The sequence below is a fragment of the Chaetodon auriga genome, chromosome 8 (assembly GCF_051107435.1).
Source record: "Chaetodon auriga isolate fChaAug3 chromosome 8, fChaAug3.hap1, whole genome shotgun sequence".
Taxonomy (NCBI): domain Eukaryota; kingdom Metazoa; phylum Chordata; class Actinopteri; order Chaetodontiformes; family Chaetodontidae; genus Chaetodon; species Chaetodon auriga.
In genome coordinates, this window is record NC_135081.1 from 505552 (window position 1) to 529488 (window position 23937).

The following is a 23937-nucleotide window of genomic DNA, read 5'->3' on the forward strand; positions in this document are numbered from 1 at the left end:
CTGCTCCTAAGCCGAAGCTGCTTGCGTCAGCACTGATGACAGTCTTTCTGTTTGCGTCATAATAAGCAAGAGCTGGGGCTGACACCAGCATGGCTTTGATGGCAGCAAATGCCTGTTCTTGCGCGTCACTCCATATCCACTCGCTTTCTCTCCTCAACAGGCAAGTGATTGGGTGCAGTTTCGTAGAGAGGTCGGGCAGGAACCTCCCGACGTAGTTGATGAGACCCAGGACCTAATGAAGCTCCTCCACGTTGGTTGGACTTGGCATGTCAGTGATAGCTTTCACTTTAGCAGGATCTGGTTTCATGCCCTCGGCACTAATGATGTGGCCGAAGTATTTTATCTCTGACTTAGCAAAATGGCACTTTGCTTTATTCAGTTTCAAGCTGCTGTCTTTCACGGTCCTCAGAACAGCGTTCAGACGCTTGGGTCGTGCTCCTCTTTATTTGCTCCAAACACGAGTATGTCATCCATCACCACGACGACTCCTTCATGACCCTTCAGCAGTGTTGACATTTGTCTTTGGAAGATTTCTGGAGCTGACGTAATTCCAAATGGCAGCCTTTGGAAGCAGAATCTGCCAATCGGGGTTATGAATGTTGTCAGCTTTTGGCTGGTTGCATCCAGAGGGATTTGCCAAAATCCACACGAAGCGTCCAAGGTGGAAAACACTTTTGCTCCAGCCAGTTTTGGGGCAATATCTTCGAAAGTTGGCAGGATGTAATGCTCACATTTCACGGCTTTGTTTAGGCGTTTGAGATCGACGCACACCCTCACTTTGTCTCGGTTCCTCTTTTCCACTGGAACCATCGGGGCACACCAATTGGTGGGCTCCGTGACCTCCTCTATTATTCCCATGGCAAGCATACGCTTCAGTTCTGTCTCCACTTTTGACAGGAGAGGAAATGGGATGCGTTGTGGCGCTGTCAGAATGTAGGGCTCAGCATCTGCTTTCAGTTCAATTTTCACAGGGTCACACTTTAGCAGGCTGATGTCGCCAAACACGTCGGCTAACATGTTTATGTCGACGCCATTAATGCGCTTGACCAACCCCAACCTCTTGGCAACAGTCCCTCCCAATAGGTTGTGAGCATACGGGCCCTTTATGACAGTGACCCAGTAGTGGTGCTTCTGTCCCTTAAACTGAGTTTTGGCCAGGATTTGCCAATACGCTGTACTTTACCTCCAGGACTGGTGACTAAAGGTATTTTCCTTGCTGGGACCAAACTTGGGCTCTGTGGCAGTCTGTTAAATGCAGTCTGTGACATTACAGTGATGTCAGCACCTGTGTCGATTTTAAATTCGACTATGCTGTCATTTACAGGCAGCTCCACAAGCCACTCGTCGTCTGCATCTGGCTGCTCGATTACAGCTGGCTTAGTGTCAGTCACAGCTCCAAAGAAAAACATGTCCCTGTCCCCCTCTGATGTGTTGTCGGAAGCCACTACCACTTCTTTCAGCATTTTTGTTTCAGCCGCCTTCCTTGTCTCACTGCATCCACTGCACAATCCGCACGCAGGCTCACGTTTTGCTGCTTAATTTGTTCACTCTGGCGTGCTATTTGGATAGCTCTTTCGAGCGAGAGGTCTGGCTCGAGCTGCAACTTTTGAGAAACTTTGTTGTCGGATATGCCTATAACGATCCTGTCTTTAATTTGTTCGTCTTTGGTCCCTTTGAACTCACAATACTACAGCAATCTGTTTGTCGCGCATCATCACATGTATGATTACAAAAAATCTTATGATTTTTTCAAAATCTTACTTATTTTTCCCAGCGTGGGATCAGTAAAGTTTTATCTTATCTGTTTTTCCTGACTAACTGACCCAGCATGTCAGAATGGGCACCTCCACATCCTCCACCATCGTCCTCAGTACTGGTGTTCCTCAGGGCTGTGTGCTGAGTCCAGTCTTGTCCACACTGTACACTTATGACTGTGTCGCTACTCATGGCTCCAACACCCTCATCCAATTTGCGGATGATACAACCGTTGTGGCACCATACAGGGAGGAGGTCCAAGCACTGGTGGCCTGATGCAGTGACAACCACCTCAGCCTTAACACCAAGAAGGCAAAAGAAGTCATTATTGACTTCCAGTAGTCGAGGACCACACTGCACTCAGGCCTAAGCATCAATGGGGAGGAAGTGGAACGGGTCACCAGCTTGAAGTTTCTTGGCCTGTGCATCTCAGAGGACCTGGGCTGGACTGCGAATACCACCCACATCATCAAAAAGGCCCAGCAGCGCCTCTTTTTTCTGAGAATACTGAAGAGAAACAAACTCCCCTCACCTCTGCTGAAAAATTTCTACCACTGCACAATAGAGGGTGTCCTCACCTATGGATGTGCGGTGTGGTACGCCAGCTGCACTGCATCTGAAAAGAAACAACTGCAGCGGGTCATCAAGACAGCTCAGTGGATCATCAGCTCCCCACTTCCACGTCTAGAGGAGATCTACTCCGGCCATCTCCTCCAACGGGCACAAAGATTCAGGATGACCCCGCCCACCAGCCTTCCCTCTGGCAGACTCAGAGTCATGAGGTTACCAAAATTATATTTGTGCACATTAAATGTATAAAATCCCAATAACACACACAATTGGATAAGAACAAAAACCTACAACTGCTGTTTATTTTTGCAAATAAAAGTTTGTAATTCATCACTTTATTCTTTTGGTGTGTGCCTGCTGGTAGGAGTTGGGGGACCTGGCTTGTCTTGGACACAGGCAAGGGGGGCTTCAAGGAAAAAAGGTTGGGAACCACTGGTCTAGACCACAATACTAGGTCTAGACAACCCAAAATGTGATGTCCACATATGTGGATGCCAGGTCCTAGGAGGTTAAACAGACACTAAGCACTCAAGCCGCTAACTTAAATATCTTCAAATTTTTTACAAAATCAATCACAGAAATGATATGACACAAATTATGACAACAATAAGATAAAAACAACGAACAAAATCCTCCATTTTGACCACTCTGGACAGGTCATAAAAAAGACAGATGGACAGAAAAATGGAGGGGACAAAAAGAGCTAGAGATCAGTGAGATTGATATAAAGTGCAAATTACTGACATCTGTCTCTGTGTATATCATATTATTGATTCAATGACATTAACTGTGCAACTGAATATTATCTCTGTGCATTGTGTAAGGTTTATATGGAATTAAATATAAATTGTTAAGACTCTAATAGGCCAAGACAGCATAATCAGTTATCCTATAATTTTAATTTTGTTTATCAGCATCATCCTACCAACATACTTGACAAAAAATTCTATGATAGCATAAAAAGGAGTGCCTTTTTAAACAATCAGCTAGTAAAGAAAATTGTAAATTTTGACACTGACATTAGATGTGTACTTTTCTTTTCAGGGTTTTCCATCTTTCCTGATTTTTCACAGCTAAGTCAACGCTCTTTAAGAAGATGAATTCATAGCATTGCTAGCTTCATCTATCTGTTAAAGTAATGACTTCTAGGCTTCTAACAATGGCGTCAGTTATGTTGTAGGACTGCTACAGAGCTGTGCACTTGTGTGATATCTTGTTAGGCTTACAGCCAATAATATTAACTGGGCTTGAAAGGACAGAGGCAAAAAAAAAAAAAGAAAAAAGAAAAAAAAAGGATTCACAAAATGAATAAACAAAAGTGCACTCTTAAGGAGCTGATACAAAACACAAAACGCGCACAAAAGGAGTGGATGCATACACCAACTAAGGAAGGAGAGGCTGAGGCAAAGCAACATTGGACGTGGCTGGTCGCCACTGAAAGAGTACACGTTAGTGTCAGTCCCAAAAACAAAATCCATCTAATGCTGGGCTTACACCAAAAGATTTTCACAGTCACAGACTAAAAACTGAAAGTCTTTCGTAAATTTTTGGAGTCTTACTGGAGTCACAGCGTGCTCCTGTCATCTCGATCGTTAAGTTTAAGGTGGTAATCTGCGCTATTTTATATCAGTCTTTTCCTTGTCTTGGGCACATGACGATATTAAACGTGTTTGATATTATCGCAAGTCACAGTGACGTAACACAATCAACAACCAATAGATGAGCTCTGACAAAACCGGAAGCAGGACACCTGACAGTCTTTTTTTTTTTTTACCTGCAAATAATCAGATTCTTTATTGATAAACGAATCCTTCGAGTTATTTAGCCGTTAGGATAAGGCAGAGGTGAACTCACTTTCCCAGAATACCCTGCGACCAACAGGAGAGGGGGGAGTGGTGAAGGGGTTTTTTTTTTTTTTTAAATAAACTTTATTCAAATCATGTACAAACAACATGGCATTCTTTTTTTTTAACATTTCAAAAGGAACAGGTGCATAAGAGAAGAGCAACTTAGAAATACAAAATGACATACAAAAATAACATCTCTATGAAATGAAATAAAAGGATTAGCTATAGGGCTTTTGTTGTAAATCGTATTTTTCAAATAAATTGAAAAGTTTCATTGCACATTTACTTTTCATTACATTCAGGGCTTTGGTGAAGGAAAGGAATTCATTATGGAACACATTAAATTTAGGTTTTACATTCATGTATTAAAATATTGTTTATTGAAAGTCCCATTCTTTGTTGACCATAACAATACCAAAAATAATGTCCTTTTGAGAAAAGGGTTCAAGTCGGATTTTCATGTGTATCCAGTCATGTATATCAATCCATAAAGCTTCAGAAAACATACACTGAAAAAATAAATGATCAGAAGTTTCAATATCATTAAAAAATACACAATTGTTTGTTTCAAAACCAAATCTCATAATAGTGGGGAATTTTAAGTATGTAGAATGTAGAGAATATATATCATCTTTGGAGAAGATTTGTTTAATGGAATTTCTAAAAGACATTAAAGGGTGAGCGACATCATCGAACATCTTTCTAATTGTTTTATTAGGAATTTTAAAATTCTCAAAATCACAGCTTCCAACAAGAAGATGTGGAAGGCTAGGAGTGATGAGAGCTGAGTTCGAAACCATCTCCTAAATTAAATTTAAAGTAGGGTTAGGGATGGCTTTCATTGTGGATGCATAGAAATTACGATCGACTATTATATTTAAGACAAAAACTTTCATATGACATCACCCGCCCACCTGTCTCAATCAAATGAACTAAAGACCAAATACTTTTATCCATCCAGTTCTTGTTGTACAACGACTTGCTTTTAACTGTAATGTATCTATTGTTCCATATTGGTGTGTTGTGCGGGGTGAAGTTATGATTATACAAAAGTTTCCAGTACAAAAGGACTTGCTGGTGAAACAAGGATAATTTAACGGGAAGTTTCTGAATATTGAAATTGCATTTTAGCAGAAAATCAATGCCTCCAAGTTTTTTGAAGATTTCTCTGGGGATATGATACCAGAAGCTCATGTTACTAAGGAAAGATTGTATGCTTCTGTTAAATCACACTGATTACTAACAGCATGATCAGATAAAGGAGCTGCTGACATACAACAGTCTGAGACAGAATGTATCATTGAGGTAGAAATTAACCAGAAATCGATTCAGGATTTTAGTGTATTATTTGGTTTGAACCAGGAGTATTGTTCAATGGGTGTTTAAAGCGCCAGGGGTCAACTAAGTTATGTTTGCCACAGAAATGAGATAGGATAGGGTTATGATATATAACATAATAATATCTGTCCAGATATTCATCATAAACCATATTGTAATCTCTTCCCACAATTACATCTGCAAGTGGATAGGCAAGTTTAGGATTAGCAATATTATCGGAAAGCTCTGTAAGTAATAATTTGTTTTGAGCAGTGACCATTGTTGCTGGATTTAGAGGTCACCAATTTACCAGGAGAGTTACAGAACAGAATGGCCAGTCCAGCTGATTTCGTGGAGCCATGATCAAAAATAATTTTATCCCCCATTGGTTAATCCAGAATTTTTCATTGTCTTGTTTAGAGTGTATTTCCTGTTACAAAATGAAGTTTGCTTTCTCGCCCTTACAAAATAAAAAAATAGATTTTCTCTTAGTGATATCTCTTAAGCCCCTAGCATTCAAGGAAATACAAGAAAAATCAACATTCATTTTGAACCACAACTACAACAACTGCTAGTAAACAGTGAAAGTCCGACTGAGTGAAGGGAAGTGAGAAAAAAGAAAAGAAAGAGTCCTCTGACTCTAGGCAATGTCCCTTCAATATCAAAAAGTCTCTTTAACTTAACCGTCCAACCTTTTTATATCAGGGAAGAGTAAAACCCCGTTTAATGCCTATTTAAGCATAGGATTTAACTACTAGTATACCTCAAGTGTTTTTATTAAGTGATTCTGTGTCCATCGATGTATCCAGCCCCTCCTCTGTAGTAAGCTCATTTTCCAGCCGCCCGTGCTTGTTGCATCTTTGGCCACAGCATCACTCGAGCCTCCCTATCAGCCTTGCAGAGGTCTTCGATAAAGCCGATTCCAAATTCTTTGCAGGTGGAGGAATCCTTGTTCATCTTCCACATCGCGTCCCGGTGAAACCTCTGTGTGAACTGGACGATGACCTGCCTGGTCTTGTTTTCCTCTCGTCTGCCCAGCCGATGAGCCGAGTCCACAATGTGGTTGATGTTGGGAGCCCACGAGGGAGAGTTAGCTACCACCTCTCGTGTATTTTCACCTTCTTTCTCCTTTATGCCTCGGATTCTGAGATTCCAGCGACGCATGTACCTTTCAATCTCCAGGACTCTTTCCATTAACTCAGTGTTGTCTTTTTTAATTGCTGACATCTCCCGCTCCGTGGTTTTTAACTGAGTTTTGCAGTCGTTGATCTCCGCCACATTAAACTCCACTGCTTTAGCCATGCTCGCTAGCATAACAGAGTTCCGTACCCGGTAAGTGTGGTAGTTATGCTGATATGCTAATAACATTACCACGGTATTGAGTGCAGTGGCATTACGTGCTAGTTAGGTCATGTTTGCTAGTGACGTGACAATATTAAGAGCACGAATGAAAGACAGTGAATGAGGGAGTGAGCAAACTTAACTTTCATGTTAACATGTTGTTAACAACCCAATTCATGTTTCAGTTGCTGAGGTGAAAACGAGTCTGTCTCTAAGGACACAGTTTTACACACAGGGGACAGTGGCTGATGAGGAGGTGGCCTCTCCTAGAATTCTACTCTGGACAAGGACATCGCAGAGTCTGTGCTCAGGCCTTGTACACCAGGGTCCGTATTCACAAAGCATCCTAAGGCTAAAAGTAGCTCTTAGTTACATCATTTTCAGAAAAATCTTAGAATTTTCCCTTGGTAAGATAAAAAGATAAAAAGATAAGGTAAGATAAAAGTTATTCACAAAGAGAGCTCCTAAGGTGAAAAACTGTTAGGAGGAGGGAGGACTTTTAAGAAGCCTAAAAGTGTCTTAAACAGACAAGATACACGTACCAGCGCTTCTCACACTCGCTTGTGCATAAAAGGAGAGGGAACGATGCATTGATCTGCTGGGCAATGTGCTCCCAAGTCTGCCTCTTCCCTTGGACTGTGATCCCGGGACCCAATTTCCCTCTTAATACTGTTTTCATCCACGAACTGTGCCAACAGGCACTGCTTTTGTGTCCAGTTTGGCTTTCTTGTTCTCTTTTTATCCATTTTGTTCGTTGTTTTGGTCATTCTGCCAAATCAAACTGCTTTTTATAAGGACACCAGTAATCACAGGAATTGCTGACAGCTGAGTCTGCGTCCACCATTAATATCAAATACATTAAGTAGTAAAATTACCAGCATGGACATTAAACATAACAATAAGCAAATAAATATAATCGGCATGTGAATGAGATATGTTCAAACATTTTGAAGCTGTGTCACAATTAATTTAATTTTGCTGAGTTTCATCATCATTACATAAAATTAATGTCACGATTACACATTTCTTAGTCCAAGTTATATTATCGGTTGATTTTACTGTCCATTCATTACTAGGAGCACACAAACATTTTTTTTTTTTTGTCTTTTTCCCTTTTTGTAACAACCAATCACAGCTTTTAGAAGACTGAGTCATACCTAGCAACGGGGTCAACCACACCTCCACACTAAGATAAAAGTTTCTCTCAGACACTTCCTCAATCACTCTTACGCTAAGATTCCTTGCTAGGAATTTTAAGGCTAAGTTAGGAGCTCTCTTAGAAGACTCTAAGAAGCTTTGTGAACATGGGCCCAGGTTCATCAAGGTCCTCAAGACCACCACCATCAGAGCCCTGAGTCAGTGACAATGACATTGAGCTTGAGAAGCTTGAATTGCTATAAGAAATGTCCAAAACTTTCAGATATGGTTTCAACACAGAAAAAGACAAGAACATAGAAGAAGAGTTGAGCTTTGGACGACAGGTTGCAGGTGAGGACAGTCACATTAAAGACGCAACTTGTTATGACAGTTATGACTATACTGTGTGATTTTCAAGAAGCAGATCAGCAAGTGACATGCAGGGCACAATACAGGCCATATCATAATGATCAGCTTAACATTTAGCCACAGCAAGCACCATTACAATACATAACTCAAGGCCTGGAACATAATCGAGTCCAGCCTCACATTCAGCCTCAGACATCACAACCACTACCACCATCACACCAGCAGACATACAGTCTACCTCAGGGGCAACCAAGTTTCATGCAACTTCTTGAAGACAGTGAAGATAATTAAAATAAGTTTGAGTTTGAATATTTTACATTGTTGATATTTACATTTTACAGTTGAGGTACTGTTTTTGTATTTCATTTGTTCCGAATCCGATGTATAAATTACACATCATGTACATGGTGAAATAGTGGTGATGTTCAGACACTTGCATAATTGAAACACAGTGTTTCAACTTGAGTATTTTTTTGCACTTTACCTTGCAGCTCATGTTGCTGAATAAGCTGATTCTTTCAGATTTTTGTGTTTGCTTTTGTGAATATGACCTTTTGCTGTGAATGTCCCTTTTTTGTAAATTTTAATTTGAAAGATTGTAGCCTGTGTTTGCATAGTTTTGCTCCAATGTGGAAGTACCTTTTCTACTCAGAATAAACAAAAATAAACAATTTTTCAATAAGTATTTGCTTTGTATTGAACTTATTTGCACAACAAAAAAGGCACAACAGTGACTTGCAAGAAGATCACCACCTGACCAATGGTGACAGCGAAGATGGGTCCCCGGGCGCCTGCCTGGACGACCAGGATGGGTGAAATGCGGAGGACAAATTTCACCTCGTGTGCAGTGCGTGCATGTGTGTGACAAATAAAGGGGAATGTCTCCCCCCGATTCTTCTATCGGTGGCACGGTGGCAACACTGTCGCCTCACAGCAAGAAGGTCCTGGGTTCGATTCTCGCTGCGGGCACCGGGGGTGTGTCCTCCACCATGCCTTCGGTGCCTGCCGCTTGAGGAAAAAGGCCTTTCTGTGTGGAGTTTGCATGTTCTCCCCGTGTTCACCTGGGCTATCCTCCATAAAATATACCCCCACTAAAAACATGCAAGAAGATCACCACCTGACCAATGGTGACGACGAGATGGGTCCCCGGGCGCCGGTCTGGCTGCCCACCGCTCCTGGTCTGCCGCGGAGGAAGGACGACCAGGATGGGTGAAAAGCGGAGGATAAATTTCACCTCGTGTGCAGTGTCCTGCATGTACATGTGTGTGACGAATAAAGGGGAATGTCTCCCCCCGATTCTTCTTCCTCTTCTTCAAACCGGTACCAGTACAGTACAGCAGTACACTTAAGCAGTGTTGCCACAGTTACCTTGAAAAAATAATCTGATTACTGATTACTTCTTTTAAAAAGAAGTAATTACTTGATTACTTGATTTTAAAAGTAACTAAGTTAGATTACAAGTTACTTTATTAGTTACATTCAGCAGCTGCTGAAATTAGTTACATTCAGCAGCCCACCTCAACATAAAAATGACAACCAATTTTGCCAATACTCACTTTATTGGAATTGCGTTAACGTCAACAATGTATCCCCTGACATTCTAAGTTTAACTTAAAAAACATTTCCTGAATAAAATAATGAATATGAAAAACAAATAATAAAAAATAAAGACAGTCTTTCTTGACTTAACATATATACTTGTTTTTTTTATAAAAAAAAAAATAATGACAGTCTTTATCAAATTCACTTAACATAAATATTTGTTTTTATAAAAAAATAAATAAGGACAGTCTATTTTCTTTAAATTCATTTTAACATATTTTATGAACATTGAACCTGTTGCTCACAGCATTAGAGCAGCGATGTGTAGGCTGAAATCATTGGCCTACTTTGGCCTAATCTTATGTTGTATGTAGAGAGAGAGAGATGGCGCTTGTGTGTGTGGCTGGCTGTCTGCTGCTCCTACAATGTTTGGTGTTTTTACTGTTTTTAACCATTGGAACTAAACAGATTGAGTCTCTGTTGGTGTATGATCGCCAGTCCCTTTTGTTTCTCGGGCAGAATGTCAGTGATTTAGGTGCGTTGGGCCTTGGCCCTACTTTCCCGATGGAAGCGTCCCTGGCGGAAGCGTCCCCGGCGCCGCGGCGGTCAGTTGGTGGGGCTGAAACTCCGGCTGGCATGCCCTTCGTCCATTTCTCGGACAGGACATTCCCTCCTTTTGCTGTTTCCTGGATCCCATCAATGCCTGCCTGGTACCTGTCACCGGCTCATCTGAGGGACTCTGGCCCTGCTGCCCCCTTTGGCTCTCTCAGCGTGGGGTAAACCACTGGCTCCTCAGGACGCTGCCCCGGGCTCCCCGATCCACTGGACCACAGGCCCCAGCTCCAACCGGGACTGGCTTGGTGAATGCTAGATCCCTCGCGAACAAAACCTTCATCGTGAGGAATTTCTTCAGGTCCCGTGGCCTGGACTTCCTCTGTATGACAGAGACTTGGATAAGTGCCGGTGAGTGCAGCGCTCTGGTGGAACTTCTACCTGCCGACTGTTCCTACTTTAACTCCCTGCGGACGTCGAGTCGTGGAAGAGGAACGGCGACGGTTTACAAAAACGACTTTCAATGTAAGCAGCACACCACCTCTTCCTCTTTTTCCAGCTTTGAGGTGACTTTATTTGAGGTGGGTCGCTCCGACCCAGTGCTGTCATTTACCGACCCCCCAAATATAACAGGGACTTTGTGAATGACTTCTCTGGTCTTCTGGCAGAAATTACACCTAAGTATGACCATGTTCTCCTTCTAGGGGATTTTAATATTCACGTGTGTTGTCCTGATAAGCAGCTGGTGAAGGACTTTTTAAACCTTATTGACTCTTTTAATTTGGTGCAGTGTGTGTCTGGTCCCACACATGAACTTGGACACACATTAGACCTTGTCCTCTCTCATGGATTATCTGTGTCTAACTTGGAGATCTGTGATGATGTGAATTCTGATCATATGCCTGTTTTGTTTGAAGTTGCTTTCATCTGTGCTAAGGGTAAATCTAGCACTCCTGTTCAGAGACGTCAGATTTTTAACTCTTGTACTGCCGGTCAGTTCTCTGTGGCTTTTGATCAGCTCTGTGTCCATCCTGCCTCTGTTAACACAGAGGAGCTCAGCTCCTGGTTTCACTCCTCCTGCCGAACCATACTGGACTCTGTGGCTCCATTAAAAACTGTGCAGCCCAAAGCTAAATCTGAGCCCTGGTTTAATGAAAGAACTCGCGCAGCTAGACGGGAGTGCTGCAAGGCTGAGCGCAAGTGGAAGATGGACAAGCTGCAGGTTTCCTTCCAAATCCTAAAGGACTGTTGGCACTGCTACCAGAGCACTGTTAAAGAGACCAAAAGAAAATACCTGTCAAACATCATTGAGTCCAATTGCTACAACCCGCGTGTGTCATTTAAAACCATTGACACTGTTCTTAATGCCCCACAGCCTGTCAGCTTGGAGGCATCTCCTGAAATGTGCAGTAGCACATGAGATGAGAGCCCTAGCTGTAACTTCCTGCACTTTTTTATTGATAAGGTTGCTACTGCTAGGGTTCTCATCTCAGCTCCTGCATCTGATCCCTCTTACCCTGTTCCATTTTCTATAGCTCTTGATAAGTTTGAGCCCGTGTCTCTGTCGTTTTTAGAAGATCTGGTTGGCCATATTAAGCCATCAGGTTCTGCCTGTGACGCTGTCTCTCCTCGTCTTTTTGAAGAGGTTTTCCCTAGTATAGGGCAGTGAGTCTTTGCTATCATTAACAGCAGTCTGTCTTCTGGTGTTGTTCCCCTAAGTTTTAAACATGCAGTGGTGCAGTCCCTACTTAAAAAACCTGGCCTTGATCGCAGCCTGTTGGCCAACTTTAGGCCCATCTCCAAATTGCCTTTTATTTCTAAAAGCTTGGAGAATGTTGTTCATGCTCAGTTAAAGTCTTTCCTGGATGAGCATGGTGTCCTGGAGGTCTTTCAATCTGGTTTTAAAACTCTGCATAGCACAGAGTCAGCTTTATTAAGAGTTTTTAATGATATCCTCCTGGCTAATTGTAGCAACCCACTGAGAAACTTACAGTGGGTCTGCAGGTTAGCACTTTGGCCACCAGAATTGTGGAGAGAAAAGCAATCACAACACTAAGATAGATTAAAAAGCACAATTTATTTACATTTAAGAAAAAACAGAGTGATGGCCTAATGGTCTTGAGGGGGAATGTCTCTTTTACTCGCCGAGTCAGGGGGAGGAGAGCAGGCCAAGGTCCACTCTAGCCGCACACTGGTTGCTTCTATGACTGTAGTTTGTTGTCACACATAGCCCTTACTTGATGGCTGGTTTCAGGCTGTTGCCACAAACTAGGCTGGCATCGATCTTCAGCCTTTACAGAAGCCGAACTCTGCCTTCAGGCTGTGGCATGTGGGGGGACCTCGGCCTGCAGGTTGGAGAACACACAGAGTTAAAAGACATTAGTAGTTGCAGCCTGCAGCTTAAATGCCCCCAGGGAGTGAAGCACCTAATTCGCACCTGTCCTCAATTACCACCACACCATAGCCATTGGCTAGTGAAGTCCCTCCACCCACACAGCACTACACACCCAATCAGTGCTCCTGCACACACACACACACACACACACACACAGGTCAGGTGAAATACAGGTACTGATACACACTACCCTGTTACATAATGACTCTGGTGACCATGTAATTCTTGTTCTGTTGGACCTAACTGCAGCTTTTGACACTGTGAACCAGAGATGGGGACTCGAGTTTGCAACTCGGACTCGAGTCGCACTTAAGTCGCACACAGAGAGACTTCAGACTTGACTTGGACTCGTGCTCAAAAGACTTCAGACTCGACTCGGACTCGTGGACAATCATTATGTTTTCTTTTTTCCTTTCTTTTCCTTTTTTTGGCGTATTAACACTGGGGAAACTCTGAAAAGTCTGACGAGCTTAATGTCATTCCCATTAGTACCTCAGATGACACTACAGCGACTGACACACCCGCAGCTGCTGCTGTACCCTTTGTAATTACATTTGGTTATAAGAACTTCAAAGAAGACGGCACCGACAAAAGAAGCACTGACTGCAAAGTCTGCAGTACCAAGATTAAGGACGCTGGATCAAGCACCTGAAAACTCACCCGGATAGGTCAGTCACATTAGCGCATATGGACGGTTAGCAAACATGTTTAGCTCAGCATCAGCTATGTTTAACTTAGCTTGCTACCAGCTTTGTAACCGAATATTTGAATAGATGAGTGAATGTTAGTTTGCTTGTCACACTTATTTGCATGGAGTGGCGTTAACATGACATTTATTGGGTAACATTATTCATCTACACTGCCTACAATGCCTTTGACTGGGTGAAGTGTAACATTTTCTACATTTTTGTTCTTATTATGGTCCGACTGAGCCTGCACAATAGGGGGCAAGATATATTGTATCTGTATGTTCATGTTGGAAGAATACAGTTTCCTTTAAACGAAATCATTCATTGTGTGTTTTCTTCATATTGCATTGCAGTACCCTGTTTAAAGAATTCATATAACAAACAACTAATCAGTACTGATACTTTATGCTAAAGGAGGGATAATAATACGGTAGATGCTTTGAATTTCTTAGATATAGATGTGGAGTATTCTTAGTAGACCAAATAGCAGCAGATGATAGAAGGCTCATTAAAACAAGAAGAGACATGAGTGTTACGGTTGAGGTAAAGCAAGGCCACGACCCAATGGCAGAAACGTCAAAAACAAAAATGTATTAATGCAAAATTCAACCAAAAAAATCACCTGAACCAGGGAATACTGCTTGCAAGCAGAACAGAAAATCACCACAATGGGGAAAAAGGCACAAAAAACAAGACAAGAAGAAAACTAGGCGTTTGCAGGAAAGTAACAAAATAAAAAACTCAAAATACACCAAGGCAGGGATGAGCAATCTATTAACGCTGAACAAAATGCGACTGTGAAAAAAGCCACAGTGAGAATAACTAGAGACTAGAGATTCACAGGAGGCAGGAGGAGCGAGACAAGAGAAACCCGAGGAATACTCTGTGCGAGCTGCATGCGACCTGGAGCTACAGGAATAGTCCGGCGCTGGGGCAGAGCATGAGGTGGCTTAAGAAGCCGAGCCGATTAGGTGATGAGGTACAGGTGTGTCTCATGAAGCTCGCTTCTAGAGTAACTCGGCCCTGCCTCTCTTGCTCCAGCCTGCTTTGAAGAGGAAAGAAAAAAAAAAACATATCAACAGGGGAAAATCACCTTGAGACCACAGCCCTAACAATGAGAGATTTATTTTTTAGAGACCTGAGACTTGACTTGGACTCGTGACCAAAGACTTGATACTTGACCAAGTCTCACCCCACAAAGACTTGAGACTTGACTTGGACTCGTGACCAAAGACTTGAGACTTGACTTGGACATGCAAAAAAAGACTTGTGAACATCTCTGGCCCACTCACTGCCATGATCTCCCTCTGTGGTTGGTGTAACACGTGTGTATCCCTGCCTCCTTGCACATCGTGGGTACCATCTGTTCAACAGGGGTCTACCAGAAGCTGTCTGTCACCACTGTTCAATTCATTTTCAATTCAATTCAAATTTTATTTGTATAGCGCCAAATCACAACAAAAGTTGTCTCAGGACACTTTCCATATAGAGCTGGTACAGACCAAGCTCTTTTATTTATAGAGACCCAACAATTCCCTCTTGAGCAAGTACTTCGCAACAGTGGCGAGGAAAAACTTCCTTTTAACAGGCAGAAACCTCAGCCAGAACCAGGCTCTGGGTGGGTGGCCATCTGCCTTGAATGGTTGGGTGAGAGAGGGAGAGCAAGAGAGAGAGAGTGAGACAGACAGAGAGAGACAGACAGAAATGCAGTCAGAGAGAGAGAGAGAGAGACAGACAGACAGACAGAGAGAGACAGACAGAAATGTAGTCACAGTAAAAATGACAGTGGATCTAATAACAGAATTAGCAGTTGCAGTGGATGTCTGGCAGGGCCATGGCAGGAGAGGCAGCTGTAATCCACAATCCAGATTTAGCCACTATCCATGGGAACCTGCAAGACGACAAAGAACAGAGTCTCCGGGGAAGAAGCTAAGTTAGTAACACACCATGGTAGGACATGAAAACATGCAGATGGAGAGGGAGAGAAGGACAGAGGAGCTTGGTGTATCTTTGGAGGTCCCCTGACAGTCTAATGCTATAGCAGTATAACAAGGGGCTGGTCCAGGACAAGCCTGAGCCAGCCCTAACTATAAGCTTTATCAAAAAGGAAAGTTTTAAGCCTACTCTTCAATGTATAGACAGCGTCTGCCTCCCGGACAAAGACTGGAAGATGGTTCCACAAGAGAGGAGCTTGATAGCTAAATGCTCTGGCTCCTGTTCTTCTTTTGGAGACTTTAGGAACCGTAAGTAGGCCTGCATTGTGGGAACGCAGTGTTCGAGTGGGGTAATAAGGTGCTATGAGCTCTTTAAGATAAGAAGGTGCCTGACCATTTATGGCTTTGTAAGTAAGAAGGAGAATTTTAAATTCTGTTCTAAACTTTACAGGGAGCCAGTGCAGAGTGGCTAATATCGGAGAAATATGATCTCCCTAGTTTTTGTCAGAACACGTGCTGCAGCGTTCTGGAGCAGCTGGAGAATATTCAGCAACGAATTTGGGCAGCCTGATAGTAAGGAATTGCAATAATCCAGCCTGGAAGTTACAAATGCATGGACTAGTTTTTCTGCATCATTTTGAGACAAAATATGCCTAATTTTTGTTACATAGGTGAAAAAAGGTAGTCCTTGAAATTTGTTTTACATGGGAGTGAAAGGACATGTCCTGATCAAAGATAACTCCCAGATTCTTTACAGTGGTGCTGGAGGCCAGCGTGATGCCATCCATAACTGCTATATCATCAGAAAGTGAGTTTTTAAGATGTTTAGGGCCTAGTACTATAACAGTTTTGTCTGAGTTTAGCATCAGAAAATTACAGGTCATTCAGGTCTTTATGTCCTGAAGACATGCTTGTAGTCTAGTTAACTGACCGGTTTCTTCTGGCTTCATTGATAAATATAGCTGGGTATCATCTGCATAGCAATGAAAATTTATTGAGTGCTTCCTGATAATCTTCCCTAAAGGAAGCATATATAAGGTGAATAGAACTGGTCCAAGCACAGAACCCTGCGGAATTCCATAGCTGACTTTAGCAAGCACAGAGGAGTCGTCATTAATGTGTACAAACTGAGAGCGATCTGACAAGTAGGATTTAAACCAGCTTAAAACAGTTCCCTTAATGCCAATGAAGTGTTCCAGTCTCTGTAATAGGATACCATGGTCAATGGTGCAGCAAATGCAGCACTAAGATCCAAAAAGACTAGTACAGAGACAAATCCATTATTAGATGCATTTAGAAGGTCATTTGTAACTTTAACCAGTGCTGTCTCTGTGCTATGATGCACTCTAAAACCTGACTGGAAATCCTCAAATAAACTATTTTTGTGTAGAAAGTCGCACAGCTGATTAGTAACTGCTTTCTCAAGAGTTTTTGAGAGAAAGAGAAGGTTGGATATCGGTCTATAGTTGGCTAAAATCTCTGGATCAAGAGTAGGCTTTTTAAGTATAGGTTTTATTACAGCTACTTTAAAGGACTGTGGTACGTAGCCTGTTGTGTCTAATATGGAAGAGTCAGTTAAAGGTAAAACTTCTTTAAGCAGCTTAGTCGGGATGGGGTCTAAAATACAGTTTGATGATGAAATTATTGAAATTAGTTGGTGAAGGTTGACAGGTGTAAAACAGTCTAAAACTGAGACAGGTTGAATAACAGTTTCTACGGTTTCTGTGTCTGAAGACAAAACAGTACCTGTTGATGGTAGGAGCTAGTGAATTCTGTCTCTAATAGTAAAAATTTTATCATTAAAGAAGCTCATGAAGTCATTACTGTTCAGAGCTAAAGGAATACATGGTTCAACAGAATTATGGCTCTCTGTCAGCCTGGCTACAGTGCTGAAGAGAAACCTGGGATTGTTCTTATTTTCCTCTATTAGTGCAGAGTAATAGGCTGCCCTGGCACTGCAGAGGGCTTTCCTGTATACTTTAAGACTGTCTTGCCAGGTGAACTGAAATTCTTCCAAATTGGTAGAACGCCATTTCCTTTCTATTTTTTGTGAAGTTTGCTTTAATTTGTGGGTTTGAGGGGTAAACCATGGAGCTAACCTCCTCTGTTTTATTATCTTCTTTTTTAGGGGGGGCAACAGAGTCAAGTGTCATATGCAATGAACCTGTAGCACTATCAACCAGGTAGTCAATTTGGGAGGGACAAAGGTTAGCATAGGAATCCTCTGTTGTATTGAGACATGGCATTGAATTATATGCTGATGGGATCATATCCTTAAATTTAGCTACAGCACTATCAGACAGGAGTCTGGTATAAGAATTTTTGCCTACTGGCTGGTAGTCTGGTAATATGAATTCAAAGTTATTGATTGATGGTCAGATAAAAGAGGATTCTGTGAGGAGACTATTAAGTTTTCAGTTTCAATGCCATATGTCAGAACAAGGTCGAGGGTGTGGTTAAAACAGTGAGTCGGTTCATGTACATTCTAACGGAAGCCAACTGAGTCTAATACTGAGATAAACGCAGTGCTAAGGCTGTCACTTTCAACGTCGACATATACATTAAAGTCACCTACAATAATCACTCTATCTGCTTTAAAGACTAAACCTGATTGAAACTCAGAGACCTCAGCTATAAATTTGGAGTAAGGACCAGGACTGGCTGCACTGTTTTCCATTTTTCATGAGAAAGAGTGAGAACAAGGCTTTCAAATGAGTTATAGTCGAGTTTAGGTTTAGGGTTGATTAAAAGGCTTGAGTCAAAAATGGCTGCAACTCCACTTACTCGGCCACTGCCTCGAGGAATGTGAGTATTAATATGGCTCGGAGAAGTAGCTTTGTTTAGGCTCACATATTGTTACCCTCCTCAGCTGCAGATACAGAGCCATTGCATCAGGTGGAATTTTCTTTAGGTGTTTTTCGAGCGGCACTACCAGGCAGAGCATATTTCCTTGCTCCTCATACATAGCACCCCTCTGGTTTTCTCTGTCTCTCTCCAGTGGGTCTTTATGATTTTTTGTTTCTTCATTGAATGTCATGGTAAAATATTTTGCTCCATTGTTGTCACATTTAAGGATGAATGAATCAGGTTTCTCCTCCTTGAACTGCCATCTTATCGTGGTGGAGGAGTTTGAGTGCCCGAATGATCCTAGAGGCTATGTTGTCCGGGGCTTAATGCCCCTGGTAGGGTCTCCCAAGGCAAACAGGTTCTAGGTGATGGGTCAGACTAAGAGCGGTTCAGAAGCCCTTATGGATATTGAAAAAACAAGGATGTTCACGTCGTCCGGATTGGTGTCACCGGGGCCCCACCCTGGAGCCAGGCCTGGGGTTGGGGCTCGCAGGCGAGCGCCTGGTGGCCGGGTCTTTGCCCACGGGACCCGGCCGGGCTCAGCCTGAAGGAGTGACGTGGGCCCGCCTTCCCGTAGGCCCACCACCTGCAGGAAGGACCAGAAGGGGCCGGTGCTTTGCGTTTTGGGTGGCAGTCATGGGCGGGGGCCCCGACGACCCAAACCCTGGACAACAACTCTGGCTATGGGGACATGGAATGTCACCTCGCTGGGGGGGAAAGAGCCGGAGCTAGTGCGGGAGGTTGAGCGGTACCGACTAGAGATAGTCGGGCTCACCTCCACGCACAGTTCGGGCTCTGGAACCCAACTCCTTGAGAGAGGCTGGACTCTCTTCTACTCTGGAGTTTCCCGCAGTGAGAGGCGGCGAGCTGGTGTGGGCTTGCTTATAGCCCCCCAGCCCGGAGGGAGCAAGCCACCTTTTTCCGGTCGAGAACCATGGCCTCGGACTTGGAGGTGCTGACTCTTATCCCAGCTGCTTCACACTCGGCTGCGAAGTTAAGTATCTTGGGATCTTGTTCACGAGTGAGGGAAGAATGGAGCGTGAGATTGACAGGCGGATCGGTGCAGCGGCAGCAGTAATGCGGTCGCTGTATTGGTTCGTCGTGGTGAAGAAGGAGCTGAGCCAAAAGGCGAAGCTCTCGATTTATCGTTCAATCTACGTTCCTACCCTCACCTATGGTCATGAACTTTGGGTCATGACCGAAAGAACGAGGTCCTGGATACAAGTGGCTGAAATGAGCTTCCTTCGCAGGGTGGCGGGGCACTCCCTTAGAGATAGGGTGAGGAGCTCTGTCACCCGGGAGGAGCTCAGAGTAGAGTCGCTGCTCCTCCACATTGAGAGGAGTCAGCTGAGGTGGCTCGGGCATCTGTACCGGATGCCCCCTGGACGCCTCCCTAGGGAGGTGTTCCAGGCATGCCCCACCGGGAGGAGGCCCCGGGGAAGACCCAGGACACGCTGGAGTGACTATGTCGCTCGGCTGGCCTGGGAACGCCTCGGGGTCCCCCCGGATGAGCTGGAGGAAGTGTCCGGGGAGAGGGAAGTTTGGGCGTCCCTGCTTAGACTGCTGCCCCCGCGACCCGGTCCCGGATAAAGCGGGTGGAAATGGATGGATGGATGGATGAATAAGGTTTGAGATCCCGATTCCCCTCTTTGCCCCTGCGTCCAAAGTGCAAATGAATATCATACCAGACCTTGTTCAGTAAGCCTTTCGGATTGTCTGGACTCAGCGCTGCAGAATTTTAAGATGCACTTGCCTTCAGGTGAGCTCGAGGGGTGGTGTGTTGTTTTGTCCTTCACTTCGTCCTCCTCTGAGTCTGATGGCATTCATAATTTAGATCAAATGTTATTTGTGGAAATATGTCCATCTTTGCGGTGAAAAGTTTGCCACAATCCAAGATAGTTAACAACTGATGTAACGTTACGTTACATCAGTTGTTAACTATCTTGGATTGTTATCAGAACATTGGTTATCAGAACACCTGTACAGTGGAGTGATAATGTCAGTAAAAAGTCCCAGTGCTGTTGTACTCTACATCAGCACTCATGGAATGTCTCTTGTCCATTCAAATTACTTGGTTGGAACTAACTGTTGTATAAAGTACATTATTTCAGTAGTTGGCAAGCCAGTGAATTAGCATCTCATTTATATTTGCTGCTTTGCATAATGTGTGACGTGTATTTGTTGATACGGTTAGAGTTTTGAGTCCGAGCAGCTGGGCTCCAATGAAGACTACACCCCCTCTGCTTCCACGGGCAGACGGGCAGGCGGATAAGGGAGCTGTAGAGGTGCATCTGGCCAGGTCTGTGGATGACAGGGCAGAGGGCGTCGGGCCAAACACCCGATGACCTTGGCGCTGAGGACATCGCTAGGGTTGAGAATTTGAGATCACAGAGGATTGCATATGAACGTGCAAGTAATTGTCTGTTTCTGACCACAAACACTTATCATTGCATTTAATGTAATAGCTGTTAGCTGTTCAGCTGTGTATGTTATGAGCCTCAGTAAACATATTTTTTTTTTTTACAATTTACTTTATCTTGTGACTTCTAGGAGCAAATTCAACGACTGGATTTACACCAGGCACGCCACATTTTGGAAGGAAGTTTGTCACAGGACCCCAGTCTTATATTTGATGTCCCCAGCCAGCTGGTACCTGCTGCTCCTCCACCAGTTCCTCCTGTTCATCTCCAGCCCTCATGGTGCATCTGCCAGAGATGCAGGGACATGCCTACACTAGTGGAAAGAAATTCTGCAGCATACCGACAGTTTGTTGCTTGGCAGTATGGGGTTCTGGGTGCTGGTCACAGAGTTGTCATTCCAAGCTGCTGTGAGTGGAAAATCTGTGACTGCTTTCCAGATCCTCATGGACAGCATAGGGTGTTTATTCCTTGGAGGGTGTAGCTGCTTTTACACTTGATAGTTGTAAATAGTCTGAAGGCTGTGTAATTTATTATTCTTTATTATTATTATTATTATTATTATTATTATTATTCAATAAAGTTTGTTTTCTAAAGTGATTTGTTTCTTATTGCATAAATGTACAAATGTAGAACCTTATACTATTCATTGAAATACCCTTTGGACTACTTAAAAAAGGAAAATATAACCTTCAGTTGAAGAAATAAGAATCACTGGGTCAATACTAGGTATGAAATGTCTCAAAAGCAATTAACAAGTTTATTAAAAACAAATAGTGACATTGTCAAGCTTTATTTTACATAGTAACAAAACAAGCTTTGAGCTGAGCTGATTAGGGCTGGCTACTCAAGGAATACGCTGAGGTAGGGTGGTTGCCAGATTATCCTGATCTCTCCCATGAGTTTCCAGAGCCCGTGCCCTTGTGTTATAATTTGGCTCTGTCTAGTGATTTTATGTGTTCTTGTTCTGTACTTTCTTTCTGCACTTGTGTAACCTAATGAATGTCCTTGTACTGTTCCGAGTTGTGAGATAACATGACTGGTGAAAGCCAGTTTGGATAACAGAAGGCAGATGATGCTTCTCTTTTCTGTCAGTGAGGTCTGTTGCATTAGATACACGCCTAAACAACACTCACACACAGGTTGCTCATCAAATTCCAAGGACAAGATGTGGACAGTAGACGGGCTTCTGTACGGGGCTGGCTCAGCCCGAGGACATAAATGTGATCTTTTATCACAGATCTGTGCTCACTTTGATGGAGTTCCTGTGGGAACTCTGTCACTCCAGGCCCAGCGCTGCTATACTTTAGATTTCTCCGGTCTGTTCTTGGGGTTCCAATAAAAGAATTGGGGCCAACAATTTGGTGCCACGACCCAGATTGTGTGACTCTGAGACCGTGTATGATTTATGACCGCCTTGATTTATATTCTGACTGTGTGAGTTACAGTGCATCGAACAGTTCAGACTGATTGAGAATTCCTGCACTGACACAGATCTCAAGTAGTTCTGCAAAAGGGGGGCATTGGAATGTTTAGAGGGGATTCGCAGTTAGGGTGTTACGGAGGTTGGTCAATTAAAACGAGTGAATAGACTGTGAGAATCCCCAGCAATCAATCACAGACTACTAGGCTCCGTGTAGAAGCTTCTTGATCGGGTCCTCACTCGTACACTGTGCCATTCACCCTCTCTGAATAACGTGTGAAATATTTAACAAATGTCACAGTAAGTTGTTGATAAGTGGAAGGACTGCAAACCCAGCTCCCTGGGGTCGGCTTTATTTGAAGCAGTGGCTAGATGGCAGAAGAAAGTTCTGAAAGAGGGAGAAGAGGAAGGAATGGATAGATTCGTAGATTGGATTAGGGAAATGCAAATGAGGGGAATGTTTGGAGAATGTGAAAGCGCTCCACCAAAACTGAGCGATTTCAGTATGTTTTTGAAGCAGGCAACAGGAAGCCTGGACCAGGCGAAAGCAAAGCTACAGGAGGCAGGAAGGCTGCAGAGAGGCAAGGCAGAAAAAGAAGTCTGAAAAAAAGGCAGAAACATTTCTGATAAATTGTCAGTGTTTTTTAGGAGAAGTCAAACACTCTATTCACATACAGTCCTCTGCACAACCAAAACATCAAATGCCAGTTAAGACCTTGACTCCTCCAGAGACACAATGTACTGAACCAAAAGATAACACACCCTCACCAAAACATCAAATCACAAAGTTTTTCTTGACGTCATTTGGATGTTGATGAAAAGAACGGTTTTGTGAATGCTGTTCTTTTTCAAAACAGACAGGAAAGTGTTAATGTACTACAGCTCTAAATTAGATAATCAGGAAAGTGTTGATGTAATATAGCTCTAAATTAGATAATGTGGACATAGGACACCCTACATGTGTCAGACATGTAGCAGCTATAGGGAAAGCAGTACAAAAAACATCTCACATCATGACACGCAAGTCAATCGATCCTAAAACAATTCTTACCTTAACTCATGGATCAAGAACTCTTCCTTAACCCCTCGGACAGCGACCTGTTCGACGAGGAGCCAACTCCAGAAGTCCCCGAATCACCTCCATCTCTGTAAATCCAGCGCCGCCAGCACACCAGGATGTGCTCAGAAGTCCACTTCATCCGATGATCTCAGCCCTCATCATCCGACGATTACCACATAGTCAGCCCGTCACCCGACACCAGCCCCAGGGGAAGATATCGTCTCCACCATCCAAAAAACACCATCCCCGACAGACGCCTCTCCTACCTGCCCGAGGTCTAGGCACTCGAGTGACAGGCAAAGCCTCTGCCATACACATGCGCCACGGCATCACTCCAATCGCTCCTCAGCGTTTAACTTATCCAAATGGACAGTAGCCAGCCTGAAACATACTCTCAAGCAGCCAAACATCCGCTTCCATAGCTCCAACGGGAAAATAAAGGTTCTCAAACTGCTCAACGATTATTCGCAAACAACATCTCCACCTTCCCGAGCATCCCAAGTGCTTCCGGGTTCCCAGCGCCATGCTGCAACCAGCGCCGATGACGTCACGACGCATCATCCGCATGACGAAGCAACTCACCAGTCTTCATCAGCCCTGATTCAGGGTCAGGTCGTATCAAACAAAACTCATGCTCACCTTGCTTCTGAGCCCTCCAATCCCCCCCCCCCCCCCCGCCCAACTTCACAATCAACCCGAGCACATGCATCCCTCCATCCCAGCATCCTTTCTTCTTCCCTTG

General features: G+C 43.6%; 1 long non-coding RNA gene across 1 annotated transcript; it reads right to left on the minus strand.

Annotated features, from left to right (window-relative positions):
- Window positions 1-12488: 12488 nt before the first annotated feature.
- On the minus strand, window positions 12489-23710 carry LOC143324778 (uncharacterized). The gene is made up of 2 exons (XR_013077482.1): window positions 23187-23710; window positions 12489-12775 (listed from the first exon to the last, which is right to left on the minus strand). It is a non-coding gene; the product is annotated as an uncharacterized LOC143324778 (long non-coding RNA).
- Window positions 23711-23937: the final 227 nt, after the last annotated feature.